This window comes from Sander vitreus, chromosome 5 (genome assembly GCF_031162955.1).
Source record: "Sander vitreus isolate 19-12246 chromosome 5, sanVit1, whole genome shotgun sequence".
Lineage (NCBI taxonomy): Eukaryota > Metazoa > Chordata > Actinopteri > Perciformes > Percidae > Sander > Sander vitreus.
The window spans coordinates 13776505-13793490 of record NC_135859.1 but is presented as its reverse complement, the minus strand read 5'-3'; the positions used below and the strand labels follow the sequence as shown (position 1 = coordinate 13793490).

At 44.2% G+C, this 16986-nt stretch overlaps 1 protein-coding gene across 2 annotated transcripts in view; it reads right to left on the bottom strand.

The window, feature by feature from the left end:
* arb2a (ARB2 cotranscriptional regulator A) overlaps nt 1–16986 on the bottom strand; it is a 159592-nt gene that overhangs the window by 2927 nt on the left and 139679 nt on the right. The window lies entirely within an intron of this gene.

Below are 16986 nucleotides of genomic sequence, written 5' to 3'. Positions count from 1 at the left end.
TAAGCAAAACCAGTGGAGCGGTAGTCATTCATTCTAAAGGGCTGATTGAGGATAGGCAATACAGAAGCGGGAGAGAGGTAACTAGTAAGCATATCAAGTGGGCTGGCGGTGGTGGGGGGAGGCAGCAGTGCTGGGTTTCCCTCTGACCTCCTCCAGGTTAGCCAGTTCCCAAGTTGGGGTCGCACTGGAGCTTGAAATCTGGCACATGCGCCTCAGGTTCCTGTCAACCTCAGGGGTTGCGGTATCGCTGGCCAGCTTTTTAGTTGATAGCTTGCAAACTCGATGGCAGTTTCTATGTTGCTCCTACGCCAGCTAATCCTGCTACAGAATACCTCGGCTCTGCATCGGAGCATCCATGATGAGGACAGGACGTGGCTGCAGCTGTTACCCGACTCGTCTCCTACTCCTACTCGCTAACCATTTTGCGAGAGCGCTAACAGATAATGGCTTGTTTCTGCCGCCGCTGGCTTGCAGCTCGGCTGCTTAGCAACACAACTCTAACTGGACTTGAGAAGCCATATTGAGGTGCCCCCTTGCCGCAAGATGATATTAAGAGTTTTATCCCCTGATAGATGGATCTAAGAAAAATTTACATGTGTTTACAGACAGAGGGCTGAGTGAACACAAGCCTTGAAGTAATGAGTTTTCTTTTTTTGGAACCTATATTTGTTTTCAAGATAAGAAAATTAAAATGGTGTCCCTACAATTTTCTCGGGAGGATTAAAGAAAAGGATAAGCTTGGTATCTGAAATCAGTTAGGGTTGTATGAAAACAACGGGTCCCAGCAGAACAGGGTTGAAAACCACAACCCAAGTGGATGAGTCAAATCAGCACTACATTCAAAAAGACCACCTTACTTCTGCTCCTCACTTCACTGCCGTTCTCCTCCCTTCTTCTCTGTGTACATGTGATCGGCTATAAATAGCTAGACTAGAAGGCCGCGGGGATACAATAAGGAGGCACCTTAAAGGCTCTCTCACCATAGATAGGCCTCTGATGACCACTGCTCTGACCCCATGTTTATTAGATTGACCCCTGCCTGGACGCATTAATGGAGATGGTGTGCGTGCACGTGTGTGTGTGTGTGTGTGTGTATGATTGTTGGACCGGGGGTAAGTGTGGAGTCTTTGGCTGAGTGTGGATTTGGGTTCAGTTGCAGGGGGAGTGTTTAGTTTGTACGTGCGTGTATGTGCGTGCGTGTGTAATTTGTGTGTACGAGTATGTAAGGGGGCTCTCGATCACTCCGAGATAAGGGACTGTGCTGCACTCTATATAGCAAGCAGACTGCAGTCAGTGCCTTGGGTCAAATTTACTGGCTGGGCAATCATGGGAGTCAATAACCCCGCGCTCTCAGTGACTCTGCTACCTGTGTAGGGCTCAAGACAACACCCATCCCTGGAAAACAAAGACACAGCCCTCTCACACCTCTAATCTATCATTTATATCCAATTTGAGGCACTGTGATCTTTTCCTCCTCCTCCATTTTCCCCGTCTCATCAGCCTCACTAGTGTTTTTACTTCTGTTTTGTCCTTTTTTCTTTTTTTTCTTCTCCGCAGAAGCGATCAATGCCGCAGCGCTCTCTCATTCACCCTGAACTGGTGGTGAACTCCTCCGGAACGCCGCCAGCCTCTCCACCCTATCCCATCGCAGTCCGGGGTCACTAGGAGGGCGTCTCTGTGCCAATATGCAGATGAGCCTGTGCCCCTCCAATGACTCTGGTGTTAAGCTCCACCCCTCTATATGGTGGAGCGCCCCCACCCACCCAACAACACTCACACACAGAGAGACATAAACCCACTCTCACACTGGCTTAAATAGGCCTTTAACAGTTTATGTGTCTTCCTTTAATAGCCAAAGTGTGCCGAACCTAATGGATATTGTCAAAGCTGAGATGTGATGACTGATTTAGAGGAGGAACCCCAATGACCAGGCTTCACAAGCCACTAAAGATAGATAGAGAGAGAGAGAGAGAGAGAGAGAGAGAGAGAGAGAGAGAGAGAGAGAGAGAGAGAGAGAGAGAGAGAGAATTACCTCAGCTATGCCACAAATCACAGTAATATCTTTAAAAGATGTGGGGATCGATGAGGTGTCATCTGGCTGTATCTTGTGTGTAAAGTGAACCCATAAACAGCCAATGAGCACCACTTTATCCTCAATTTAAGTCCTTCACTGATAAAGTTTTTCAACTGCTAAGCAGATTTTCTTTTACAAGTGATTGATTTCATGTATTGTTAAAACAAGATATAACGGCTCCACTTTAATCAGTTTAATTACAACTTGTGTCTTGTATTTAATTGATCAACCTTTGAAAATAAAGTGCCCACTGTATTTATGTGCGCTTTCTTGCAACAACTGTAAATCAATTAAGTGCTAATTTTAACAAGATGATTGTAATTGCATTAATTTAATAAAGTTTTTTGTAAATGCAATAATGTCCTCATTTGTTGTAAATGCAATAATGATGTTACTGTGCACTCCATAATATTGGGTATTGTCATGGGAAGTACAGAAAAAAATTCTCTTTACTTTCACAATGTGTTTGTAATTAGCATTAGGCAATGGCAAGCTTAACAGAGATTATTTCAGCAAGTAGAATGATGACGGCTGTAACCTTGAGGTGAGGCAGAGCCCACGCACGCACGCACGCACGCACGCACGCACGCACGCACGCACACACACACACACACACACACACACACGCACACACATCTCCGTGATGATGTTTCGCTGTAATGCAGGAAAAAGCAGGTATGTGGTCTGTAGTGTAAGCTTCCCTTCCGTGCTCTCTGCTCAGGTCATGGCAGAGTTTCAGTCCAGCGTCTAACCTGTGCCCTGTGTTTGAACATTCTGTGTGTGTTGTCTGCGCCTGGTGAGGCTGCCTCATTATGTGACAGGCAGAGGAGAGTATTTGATCCTGGATATCTAGCCTCCTCCACTCTGTCCCAGCCACTGGAGCCCTCTCAAGGTAATTGACTGTTTGATCTCCCTCTGTCGCTACACTGGCACAAGACGCTGACTGACACACACACACACACACACACACACACACACACACACACACACACACTCACACGTCAAATGCAAGCGTCTAATGGGTGGCACACACTCACACATGCATTCGCTCACATGTACTGTGTACCACATACCCACTCTACCCTCCCCCAAAACACCAAACAATCCAACATGCTCTCCCTAACACACACACACACACACACACACACACACACACACACACACACACACACACACACACACACACAGTTGTTATCATTTGTGTGCAGTGAGGTAAGGGAACAGACAAGGAGACTTTTGAGCTGTTAAAAAGGAAACAAGGAAACTCCTTCATAGCTATGGGCCATGCTTTCTTCCCTCCACACCAAACGCTGCATGCTGTTACAAATGGTAATCGGCTCTGATTGTCACAAATTTCAAAACAAACGCTAGGTGACTGAAAAGCCAAAGTGACGCCCCGAGTGATACTCCGACAGAAAGCCAGAATCAAAGCATGCCGACTATAATTAGTTTCCATCTGGGCGACATTATTTAAAGCTGCACCAGTTAATTGCTTGTGTACAAATGGCCTATTTTATTTGAATCAAACTTTTTTTGTGATTCGTAATTACATTGATGTGAAGGGGGCCATATCTCTTTACTTCATTTATAATATAAATACATATTCAAATTATTAAGAGAACTTTGAGGCAGGGGAAATGTAAAGGGATGATACTTTACTTTGTGTGAATTGAATTTCTTTAAACAATTACGAGTGCTTAATCAAATATACTGACATTTGGGTTAAACATTTAATGAGCTTCAATTCAAAAAAGGAGATGAACAATGATATAATCATGAAGCGAAAATTACAAAAACAGAATAACTAACAGGAATAATGCACATGATATTGCATGCCGAAGCAAACATTTTCTCATTTCCTCTTGTCAAAGTTTTCATCAAAAATATAACAGTGTATTTTCTTATCGATTTTCAATCGACTGTAACCTAAGCTTTTGTTTTATCTCGATGTGAGGCAAAGCAGTGCGTTGTGGTGCGGGCCCTGGCTGGCTGTAACCTTAGCCGGGCTGCTGTTTGTGGAAACTATCTGTTGCATGGATCAGCGGTGGCGAATCGCTATCTGTATCCTGGTTGTCAGCCGATCGGATTTCCGCCCCTGACGCTCTCTGATATTAGATGATCTTCCATGGTGTGTGTGAGTATGTGCACAGAGTGCGTGTATTAGTTCCTATTGTTGTGTGGTTGTCCATAAGAGATGCACACGCGCGTACAGTCAGCTGTGCGCGTTGTCATCTTGCTTGCCGACATGGGTAGAGGTCAAGAATGTCATTTTGTCCCACGTGGCTGTCTGTCGAAGAGGGTAGGACATGTTGCCACTGGAGACGAGGTCAAAGAGAGCCCAGGCAGGTGACAGCCGGTCAGCCACACTGCCAGTTCAACTCTGTCCTCAGTCAAAAAGCTAATTAAATCTAAATTTACCCCCCCCACCCTTCTACCACCCCTCAATTTCCACTAAGGGTGAAGACATCCACGTCAAACACACAGACAGTGTAACATATTATCAGACTTTGTTTATGCTATGCTACGTGTATTCATTTTTAATAAAATCAACATGGTACTAAGCCGTCTACAGGGGCAGAGGAGACACACGTGCATCTCAAAAGAAAAAAAACAGAAAAAATACTTAAACAGAGCTCATTTGATCAAACCAGTAATACACTGCTGCTTCTTGAATGCAATTCATTTTCAATGCTCGTCGGTAAGCGGGATCGCCCCCCCCATCTCCTTCGTACTGCTTTTAATTACTTTGCTTATTATTGTGTGTTGTTGTTAGACAAAAACAAGGCAGAACTCATTACACAACCAGAGATGAGGAACCTAAATCACTACAGGGACCGCTGAGGGGACTCTGTATTTATTTAGAATAAAATACAAACAGAAGAGAGACATGGAGAAACAAAATTGAGTGAAAGCCCAGAGAGAAGAATATCACATTAACTTATTGAAACCATCATCCAACGTAAGCTACTTTACATTCCACATAATAATTCCAGGAAGAGTAAAACTTGTGACAACAAGGTTGCCACACAAAAGACAGTGCAGTACTGTACTTCTACATTTTCTTTCTACTTCAGTTCCCTCCCTTCATCTATCCTTCCCCACTTGCCGCCTCCATACCCAGGCTGTACTGAGTGCTTTTTTATTTTAACGTGAATGAGTGGCCTTGGCCGTCATAAAGGACCCTCGCTTTTATAGACTTGGAGCGCAGTATTTACAAGATAACCCTGGTCCAAGGACAGCGCAAGCTATTTGATACCAGTGTCAGATTCTCCCCACTCCTCTTCAGTAAAAATCGAAAGCCCAAACATGCCCTCGCCTCTGACAGCACATCTCAATGTCAGTTGTTTTACTCTGCTCTACTAAAATGGGATGAGACTCTTTGGAACGAGAGCAAGAAAGCTCAGTTGCACCTTTTCTTATTTACTTCTTACATTGGAATAATAATGTAATTAAACAATGATTAAAAATTCATCATTTGCAAAGTGAATTTAAATATTAAAATTGAATATTCAGGTTAGCACTGTATATATGCAGCATGTGAATCAATTTAAGTCAATTATATGAATTGAATCCAAAACAGAATTATTTTATAACTTACTTTTTTTTTTCCTTATATCAAAGACAGTTTCATCAGGTAGCCATTAGGATACAACTATTTAGACATAGCTAAAAATAAAGAAACTTTTTACATTTAAACTTTATAAAATGTAATTTGCTTAAAAGAGAGAATTTGAAGTTATAGACTGAGCACATGGTTTGCTCATAACAAACAAGTTTACTCACAATTGTGAGAATGTCTTGGTAATAGAAAGAAACCACGACAGATTTGAATGAACAATCAGATGTGCACATAGCACAAATCCTGCTCCTTATAAACTATTTGTCTCTTGCTTCTAGGCAATGAAGGACAAATGTTCTCCAAGCATGTCCAAGATTCACTGGCAGCTTTTGTTTTAAAGATGCATAAGTTCTGCGCATGCACCTGTTGATGCAGTGTACGTATGTGACAGAGAGAGACAGAAAAAGAGAGATTGAGTGACTGAGTGTGCGTACACATGTATGTGTATGGAGGGGCCTTGTCGGGAGTGCCACCCAGACATTAGCACTGTAAACAGTGTAGGCCTCCTTCCCTGTCCAGGCCCTTTGTTCCATCTGCACCACCATTGGTCGGGACTTAAATGGCAAACACTCAGGGGCTGCTAGCTCGCCTGACACGGTTTTGTTTTTGGCCTATTGAGGGGCAATGGAGAGCTTCTGTTTCTATGCCCAGGCACAATGTGCCTCAAAAGCAGCATGGCTGAAAAGAGAGGCCCCTACAAAGACTGTCCATTAATGGAGGCACTGCATGCATGCGTATACGTGCACTCACACAGGCACAAGCGTATACACACACACACACACACACACACACACACACACACACACACACACACACACACACACATCATGACGTCTGGGCAAGGGTCAGGACAGACAACCTTGCCAAAGACACTGGTGGAGACGGAGCATGCGCACAAGTGAGTGTGCCCATGCACACGCTAACACACACACACACACACACACACACACACACACACACACACACACACAGTCTAATAACCAAATCCAAGCCAAACTGCACACTCGCTAACACCACTTCACTATACTACACTCACTCCTCACTCACATAAACACACAACCTCTGCTCCACTTCAACACAATGAGGTCTGGTGCACACACACACAAGCGCATACACACACACACACACACACACACACACACACACACACATGTGCACACATGTACACACTCCCTAGCACCTTCAGGACAATACCAGGCATAGAAAACACACACACACACACACACACACACACACACACACACACACACACACACACACACACACCCCTACAATATCAGACATACACACATCACTCAGTCACAAAAGAGGTGGAGGAGGAGAGGGGTAAGAGAGGCCCCCTTGCACCTGTAAGAAAGACAGGCCGCATTCAGAATCAGAATCAATTCAGAATAGACCGCTTTAAGTGTGAGAACCCCCATCCACACAAGGCCATGACGATCGCACACACCTTACATACATACAGCCTTCCTTTACCAACCAGATTGTAGAAGCTCTACAGAAGAATAGAGCACAGTCATTAACACCACTGGCATATGCTTTGTGCAATGCAAGGTATTACTGCAAAGCATCTAAAGGCACTATAAACTGGCAGTATGGCGAGGGAATGTACAATACATGGCAGTTCTTTAAATGTCCCCCCCTTTTTGATTCTTAATATTCCACCAAATAAATATTTGTCCTCTGCTGTTTATGCAGCAATACACTTGCTGTTTTCATTGCTTACAATGAGAAATGAAATGCCTTGTTGCATGTTCTTCACATTGCTAGGTGGTTCTGTTTGGTGACAAAAAGCATGAAGCAGGGTTGATAACCTTATAGCAACAGTAGTCATGACTATCACTTCACCCAGAGATCTCTTTTGTACAACAAGCTAAAAAAGGGCTGCGCAGGGGAAGCAAATAATTGATATTCTATGCATGGATTTGTCACCCATGTCAATCTCCAACAAAGCTGAGAAAACACATCTACGTTAGCACAAAGCAGTTGCCTTTGGACCTTAGGACATGAAAAGGAACAGCAATGCAAAGATCAAACTGGTGGAGCTGCTCAAAGCTCCACTAGCATGCTCACATGTACAGTGGAATCAAGAACCCCTGGTTTTAACCAAGCAGCTTGAACAATGAAGCAATTGCGGAAATGCCAGAAAATGCAGTGGCCATTTGAGGTTGGCTCCAAAACGGAGTCAATTCCCATAGACCCCCATGTTAAAATGCCCAACTTTATAGCATATTTAAACATGTTTACAACCTGGTACAAAAAATGGGTTTAGTCTCTTTAGCTAAGTTCACTCTTTATGACAACTGTTTTAAAAGTTAAAATGATATAATCAGGCTTAAAGTTCTGCATAGTTCCTCTTTGAGTGACAGGTGGTTACAGGAGGCGAGCATAGACTGTAGGTTTCATTCAGCCTGTCTCAGCTCCATCCACGCTCCACCTCTTTGCCCATTTTATGATTAGCCGATGTCAGGCACTGCCAAGATGGCGATGGCTAGAGCCATCGGCCGTCGCCCACTTTGAGATTCATCTTGGCTCTTCAGAAACCTATGGGTGACGTCACGGAGACTACGTCAGTATTTTGGTTTTAACCCAACAGCTTTCCAATGGGGTTAACATCAACAATTTAACCACTGCTTGATTGAACACTCCTCACTGCTTAGCATCTCCCAGGTGCAGAGGGTGCACACATACAAACAAGGCAATAGTATTGTTGTTGAACATGTGGTATACTAGACTGTAGGATTTCCACACAGTTTGAGTCTATAACATCTAAATCCAGCAACTAGGTGCTTTGTAAGAGCCTCATTTTACTTTTTTGTGTCTCAAATAGACATGCATACATATACCTGCCATGTATGTATAGAGCGGAGAGGAGAGGAGAGGAGAGGGGTCAGGTGGGGGAGGAGCAGGCCAGGGGTGGAGATAGCAGAGAGTGGGTGTTGAGGGCGGGGCAGGTCTGAAATAGATCACTTAAGGGAACAAAGTGTAATTAATGGGTCGCCACAGATAAGAGGGCGCTGGCCCTATCTGGGAATGTGCTAATGGAGTTGACACACACTCAACGAGATCAGTGGAACACCACTCTTTATGTGTGTGTGCGTGTCTGCGTGTGTGTGCACGCACGTGCATGGGCCGGTGTGTGTTTTACGGACACACAGCAGATAAATAGTGGGAGGAGAAGCCTGCTAAGGTGACAGGTTAACATGGTTTCCTCCATGACGAAGATCTGCCATCCCCGCAATCAGAGAAAACCCAGAAGGAAACACACACACACAAACACATGTAAGATTTCTTCTGCTACACACTACCATAACACACAAACATATCTACGTAAGTCAGCCTCCCTAACTCACGTAGACGTCCCGCCTCACATCAAAACATGAGTGATGTTATTACACTTGGCGAGCCAGCGCGCCTTCAGTCATGGGGATGTGGTTGTTTACGGAGAGATGGAGGAGAAGGAAGCCGCCTGGTCAAGAGAGGGTCAGACTTGAAGTGTTCTAAGAGAAGCAAACTCACACAAACTTCTCCTCAAACTTCCTGCCTGCGTGTGTCCCTGCGTCAGGGGAACCTGGCTGGAGCCAAGGGGCCTGTGCATGTGGATGTGTGTGTGCATGTGTGTTGATTAAATCTCTTGGGTTTGTAGGGGCCCACGTGCGCTGGGACAGTGAGATGGCCTGTGATGGACAAGGCAAGACAAGGAGGATTTCCCCTGTTTGTCTGAGGGAGCGCAGCTGGCACGTCATACACACACACACACACACACACACACACACACACACACACACACACAAGTCTGTCTCCAGGATGGATTTCATGTGTGTGGCATGAAGTACGTTAGCATCTGGTTGGTTTTGTGTGTAGGTGTGTATGTGTGTGTGTGTGTGTGTGTGTGTGTGTGTGTGTGTGTGTGTGTGTGTGTGTGTGTGTGTGTGTGTGTGTGTGTGTGTGTGTGTGTGTGTGTGTGTGTGTGTGTGTGTGTGTATACGCCTCTCTCAGGGTCACAGACCCTTGGGCCATCAACTTCCATCTGGTTCAGTCAGACAAGCCAAGGCCACATTGACACACTGCATGACTTAATAAAATAGAGACCCCTGGCTTGGTGCCGCAAATACAGTACAAGGCTGAGGCATGTGAATAATACACATATCTTACTTCTTTATGGAAATGAACTATTTAATACCATTACAGTCACCTTGTCAAGTCAATAAATATCAAATTAATTTAACGTAACAGTCCTTAACCACAAGTGTTCGACCTCAACTACAGCAAGCTGTGCATTGTGTTGTTATGTGTGTCCTCAGAAGCCTGAAAAGTGTGTGTTGTTTGTGTGCGAGTGTGTGATGTAGCATCAGGGGGTTAAACAGAGAGGGACGAGACTCCGATCTGTCAGGACAAGGGGAGAATACTCTCTCTCACACACATACACACACACACACACACACACACACACACACACACACACACACACACACACACACACACACACACACACACACACACACACACACACACACACACACTCTGACGGACAGTCCATTGCTCCCAGCATATCTCTACTTTGTCCTTGGACTGTCTGAATACCACTGGAGGCGAGCACGATTTGAGAGAGCAAGTGGGAACAAGAGAGGGATACAGAGAGAGGGGAAGAAAGAGGAAAATGATAGAGGGAAGGAGAGGGAGAGAAAAGAGGCGCCCCTCAATGACATCTAAAGAGATAACTCACTCTCCAGAGCTTCTTTTCTCTTGCTATCACTTTCCCAGGCAGTGCTCCTTCCACATAAGGCCTCAAGTGTGAGTGTTAACTCTGCGTGTGAGCATGCGTGTGTATGAATGAGTGACAGTAGTGTATGTGGGAATACAGTGTACGTGAAGGTGAAAAAGGCAAAAGATTTTTGAATCTCAATGAGATGATCTAAAGAGCTATCAAGCACAATGACGTGCATACTGAATACAGCACATTGTATACAATGGCCAGAACATTGTCAGACTTGATGATTGCTGTCAGAGATTATTACTAAACTGGTTTGCATGTTTGTTTGCATGCAACGTCAGTATATAATTGTATGCATAAAGTTGAAAGTTGATAATATGAAATAACTGTATGCTGTGTATATATATATATATATATATATATTCATGTTACAATCATTTTGCATGAAGCTGCACTCTGACGGCTGCTTAAGAAATGATGTACAGAGCACAACACAAACAACAGCTGGCTTGTCTCTTGATTGAAAGTTAACTTCGTGAAAACAAAGCTTCGGGCCAGCGGCGGGTCACAACAATGTTGAAAACACCCAAACAAAACAGCAGGAAAACACAAAGTGGCCCGACGCTGCCACTATTGTCGGAAATGCTCCCCTTTGTAGGCACAGACAACTGTGGGGAAGAGTTAACCTTTTGATAAACTGCTTCCAGTCCCCGCTGTATGCATTTTTCATCGAAATGTGTGAGTCAGAAAGAGAATAATTATCTCTTCTCGCTTCACGGAGAGGCGTGGGGTTGCAGCCCCCAGTCTGGTCTTCATAAATGAACTAAGTTCTGGAATGAAGCAGCGCTGAGAGAGAAACTGAATTTATGCTAATTCATAACCCAAAAACAAAGGAAATGTACAACTTTCCCAGTTAAGCACAAATGGCAAAGGCACACATATAGAGCTTTCATATTCATTTCAATGAGATCACTGCATTAGTGCGGCAAAGTTGTCGTGTCAGGAGACTCCAGCAGGGTTGTCAGGCAAGAAACAATTGGCATCTGGCAATGCACTGTGTTGGCCAACCAAAAATCTGCAAACATATATTCCACTTAGCTTGTGCTATGAAGCACTGTGCTAATTCTACTAAATTTATGAGTAGGGTAGGGTACCGAAACGCGGTGCCAATAGGGCACCGGTTCCGACATAAACGGTAGTAACGAGACCGAATAAGAACGAAAATTTCGGTGCCTCATTTCGGTGCCTGACTTTTTTGCACTGCCCCCTGGTGTTCCGGCGTCAACTTGCGTGACGTCAGTGCCGCTACTCCACACACTTGTTGATCAGAACTGATAGTGAGAGGATCAATGATGATGCCGAAGGCAAAACGCTCCAAAGTTTGGCTGCATTTCACGTCTAAGGATGCAGACTCTGCGACATGCAACAGATGCCTTAAACCAATGTCATGCAAGGGAGGTAACACGTCTAATTTGATGAAACATCTGGCGACACATGGAGTTTATTTAAAAGCCGAACAATGCACCTTGTTTGATAACCTACGTGATGCAAGGCCAAGCACTTAAACAGCAGCAGCCAGTGTTGGCCTCGCCGGACAAATTGAAGAGAGTCCCAGCCCTACGGTGGACATCACAGATGATGATGATGATGATGATGACAGCAGCCGTTCCTCTTTGGGTAAGTCTAGTAATTTAATGCCAACCGCAAATCTTGCATATCAAGTAGACTAGCAAACACCGTTGCCATTCAACAGCGTGTGTGACAACGTGTGCCATGTCCTATACTTCCACTCAGTGTCCACTGACTTTCTTCTTCATAACAAGTCAAGTTTCAACACTAGATTTAGAAGGCACAATTTTGCAATTACACAGGGACGCAACAGATAGGTTAGCTAAAGATTGTAGGTTAGCTGTCACATGACCTGTGTTTTTTGACAAAGTGTGTGCGGTTTCGTTTTTTTAAGTACCGGTTTGAATTGAGCGCATTATTGCAGCCATGATAAATTTAAGTTAAAAAAATGTCTTTGTGTCTGATTCACTTTCTGTCTTCCTGGTTTGTATTTCATATGTGCACTTGTATCTGTAGCAATCATCCAGACCTCCAAATGGAGCTACTGTGTTTCTTTGACGCAGTGTTATTGTTGGTTTGAACACGGCTCAACAGTCCTTGCTCTAGAAGACTGTCCTAATCAGTACAAGAACAAAAATGTATGCACAAACGTACACATAGACACACAAGTTGAGCAGTGTCTGCCAAACGGGGCGAGGTCACCGATCCCTGTTTCAGAGTGGCCACGATCACCTCTGGAGGTAAAAACAGAGCACCCACCCCAACAGAGCTTAAGACCTTTATCTGACAGCATCAGCTAACACCAGATACACACATAGTCCTGACCTTGCAGCACTTCAAGACTAATCAAAATTGTAGCTGGGATCAGAGGTGTGGGTCCAACAGGCAGAGAGAGTCATTCATTTTGTGCACGTGCGTGTGCGTTCTCCTGTGTGTGTGTGTGTGTGTGTGTGTGTGTGTGTGTGTGTGTGTGTATATGTGGTGGGGTGGACGAGTCGAGTCAGAGATTGAGGGAGGGGAGGTCAGGGGAGGCTCTCACCCTCTCAATCCTCCACTATTGACTTGTGAGCACAGAGATGGTGCCGAGCGGTCAACGGCAAATAGAATAAACTGATCAATAACCTTGCACATGTCAGGAGGGACGAAGGCACCTTTAAAAAACAACAACAACAACAACACAGCAGCCCAACTTGAACTATGCAGTAGGAGAACATTGATCAAATCATGTCGAGCCCTGCCAGCCAGTTTTGTCCTCCACTCATGACGTGTGAGGAGCGCTACTTCTCAATAACACTGTGGGATAGTGCTTAGAGAGAGGGTAGGGGGGTGGGGGACGGCGAGAGGAGGTGTCACTGCATTTCAACAATGGGAAGCCATAACCAAGTAGCAAATTAAAACATTTAAGAGAGATAACAGACACATTAGGCGAAAATGGCTTATCCTCAGCCTTCAAACAGCATACGTGTTTGTGTGGAGTTGGCTGCTTGTTGAGGCAGGTGATGGAGAAAAGGGAAAGAGAGAGGCACGAGGTAAAAAAAAGTCAGCAGGATCGGGAGACTGAGAGGCAGGGGAAGGAAACTGTGAGTGCGGGAAGGAAGAAAGGAGAGGAGAAAAACTACCCTCTGTCATAATTTAAACGAGCCGTAGTCTCCCAACGCTCTGTTTACAATGTATAATTTATGCCTCCCAGTTCAAACACAGCTTTATCTGCACTCAGCTGCTAAGTGATATGATTTCACTTTTTATAGCAGTCCCCCCCACCACTCGTCCAATCCACCACCACCCCCAGTCCCTCTGTAATGCAGGCTGGTGTGATTCTGCACGCCTCATGCACTGACTTTCAACTGTACAACCCCTGAGGGCTAAAGTAGCATATTAAACCCCTCCCTAACCCCATCCTCTTCCCTCCCTTAAGCAAAACCGCAGCCCTAGACACACAGTTAAGCACATGCGTTCTTGCGTGCGTGTGCACACACCCACAGTCATGCACACCCTGCGAAAAGAGAGGGCTGCCTCATATTTTACAGCAGTTAAAGTTTCTTTCTGTATTTATTGCTGTATTGGTGAGCGGTAATGTCCCATTTCACAGCAGCATACTCTGACCTATGATCAGAGCCTCTCTGATGACCCCATGGCTCTCACTGAGTTGCACTAATACACCACTTAGGTTACTCCGGTTTAATGGCACTTTTCATCTGCCTCCTCCGCACTTTCCCCGCTGTGCACACACATACATTACAGATATATATATATATATATATATATATATATATATCGTATTAAACATCATACTGGGGGCGGACATTCTGGGTAATGTTTGGTGTCCTAATACACAAAGTGGTTGTCAAGGGTTACACCCTATAAGAAACGCTTAATGGGTTTCGACAGTTTTTCACCATGGTGATCAGTGCAGTGATTGCATCAAGGGTAAAAAATTCAACCAATGAAGGCATAAACTGTGGGAGCATGAACATGAATTAATATTAATTTCAGTAATAATTAGTGCAATTACTAATTTTGGCGAGCTACCATAGATCAAATCAATAATATTTTGAAATTAAAAACCAAACCAAAATACCTTCTTTTGTCACGTGATAATTTTGTGGCTCATATACTACTATAACTAATAAACACTATGAACCCTGGTCTACTCTCAGTACACCATCATGTTACAAATTAATTGATCTGATTTCTGCAAAGTATTACCCCTCTGCTTTTTTTTCTCCAAACCCCTCTCCTCCACTTTCCCACCATTTGCACTATGCATCACACCGCTCCCTTCTCCCTTCCACTAGCATCCTTCTTTTTATTCTCTGCCATCTCCCTCTCTCTTCTTTCTCAGCTATCTGCCTACATAGTGTTTGCGCTAGCAGAATATTCCCACTTCGTCTCTAGGGGGAACTGCGTTTTTTTTCTGCTCTGCTCATCTCTCGTTCGTCTCTTGTATGTTTTCCATGCTGGCAAAGCTTCCCCTTCCTGCATGCAGCAGGGAGTGTGCTTCGTCTGCTGCTGTCCCATAAGGGACCCTACAGTGTGATGTCACAGTCTCCACATCCAGAGGGATCCTCTCTCTGGCTGCTCTTTTCTCTTTCTCTACAAGATGTTCATGGCCTTATTTTTTTTCCTGTCTCTGACTACTTTATCCTCTTCTCCCTCTCTTACTTTCTTATCTGACTCCAATCCTCTGACACTTTCCACCTTATGCACTCTCTCCCACTCTCTCTCTCTACCTCCACTGACACTTACGCACTTAATATTACTCCTTTTTCCTGTTTACTTTTCTGTTTCCCTGTATTCTTTTCTGACATTGGCTGATCTAGTCTAGTCAAAGAGTCTAGACGTGCAAATCCTGGACGTTTTGCAAAAAAAAAGTCTTTTGAAAGTCTGATTGCAAGCTTTATCGTCTACCTCATCCATCTTCAAATATGACACTCTTTGGGGCTCCTTTACTTCTAATGGAACAACGCATGAGGCCTGGAGCACAGTAAAGTCCAGAGCTCCAAGAGTCCACAAACCCCCTTCCGCTACCATACTGAACAAAGCCTTCAGTCTTCAGTCTCCAGGGCTGTTGGGTGGGTGCTGCTGTCCAAGTTACTGGCCAGCCAACCTACCAGGGATTCCCGCCATATGGCTAGGGGCTGTCCTGCTCCAGTATCCCTGTAGGGTCACACTATGATGGGCCACCCCATAGATCCTGAACTGGGCACCATGCCCTATAACACACTCGGCGATAAAGAAGAATACACCAACCACACACTCAAGCAACAAGAAATGCACTGCAGATGTGCATATGTGCATTAACAAGAAGGCTCTCAGTCTCAAAAAAGTCTCACAAACTCTTGTATTGATATCACAGGGAGTACTAACGTTAGTGTTAAATAAATGGAGCTAACCAAAATGGACAGTTTAAATTAAACTAACTTCCCCCTCCTTAACCAAACCAACCATTCTGCCAAAAGAGAACCACCAACAGGAAATAAGCCGGACCATTAAAAATGGCACACTATGCAATCCTGCAATGCATTGCAATTCATAAGAAATATCTGAGATGCATATAAGCATGACTTCTTAAACTCTAGCTGGACAGAAATTCCCTTTGGGATTCTTATGTTAATGCTATGCAATGTTTATTGTAAGACATTGCAGGTTTTAAAATCTTTTTTTCGTTCTCTGATGATAAAAATTAAAAGAAAATAAAAATGGGTAAAAGAAACATTTACATGGATTACAATATAACACAAAATTAAATCCACTACATAAATTTGAGGGAGAGAGAAATGGCAGTGTCCTGGGATCACAATTAAAATGTGGTGTGTCTTAAGCCCCTTTTTACCAATATTTCCCTGTAAGCAAGCATGTCATCACTTAGAAATTTTAAATTGGGAACTCAAAAGTCAAAGCTGCAGATGGGAACACAGCTTGAATAAGCCACTCACACAAACATGCCAATGCATACATATACAGGGAAAATACTGAATGTACTTGGGGACTTATAAAGATGTAAACCGAGTTTACAGAAAGGTTGAGGGAGATCTTCAGTTTGTAGAAATGCAGAGCAATGGCTTGACTAGAAAAGGCGCTTTGTGGGTAAGATTCCCTTGACCTGCCATCTTTGGGCAGGGTCTCTGGTTAACATGGAGGCCTCTAAAGGCACCTCACGATTTCATTTCATTCAACTGAACTTTTTTCTTTTCTAAAAGTTCATATTAGCAATGTAATATGGGGGCGGGGGACAGTTATGTGTGTTTGCGCGGGCCATGTGCGCATGCGTGTGCATGTGTATCTCTGTTCTTTTCAGCGTGCATTTTCTGACTCTGTCTGTGATAAAGTGATAAAGAGAGAGAAGGAGAGAGAGTCTTTTCAGCGTGCATTCTTGCATGTCTGTGAAACAGAGACATATGAAAACACAAGACTGAAACACGAAGAATGGGATTCGGGTTAAAGCTAATTCACCTCTCTAAATATTGCTCTTGGCTGAGGATGACACATTTGTTCATGGTGTTCTTACGT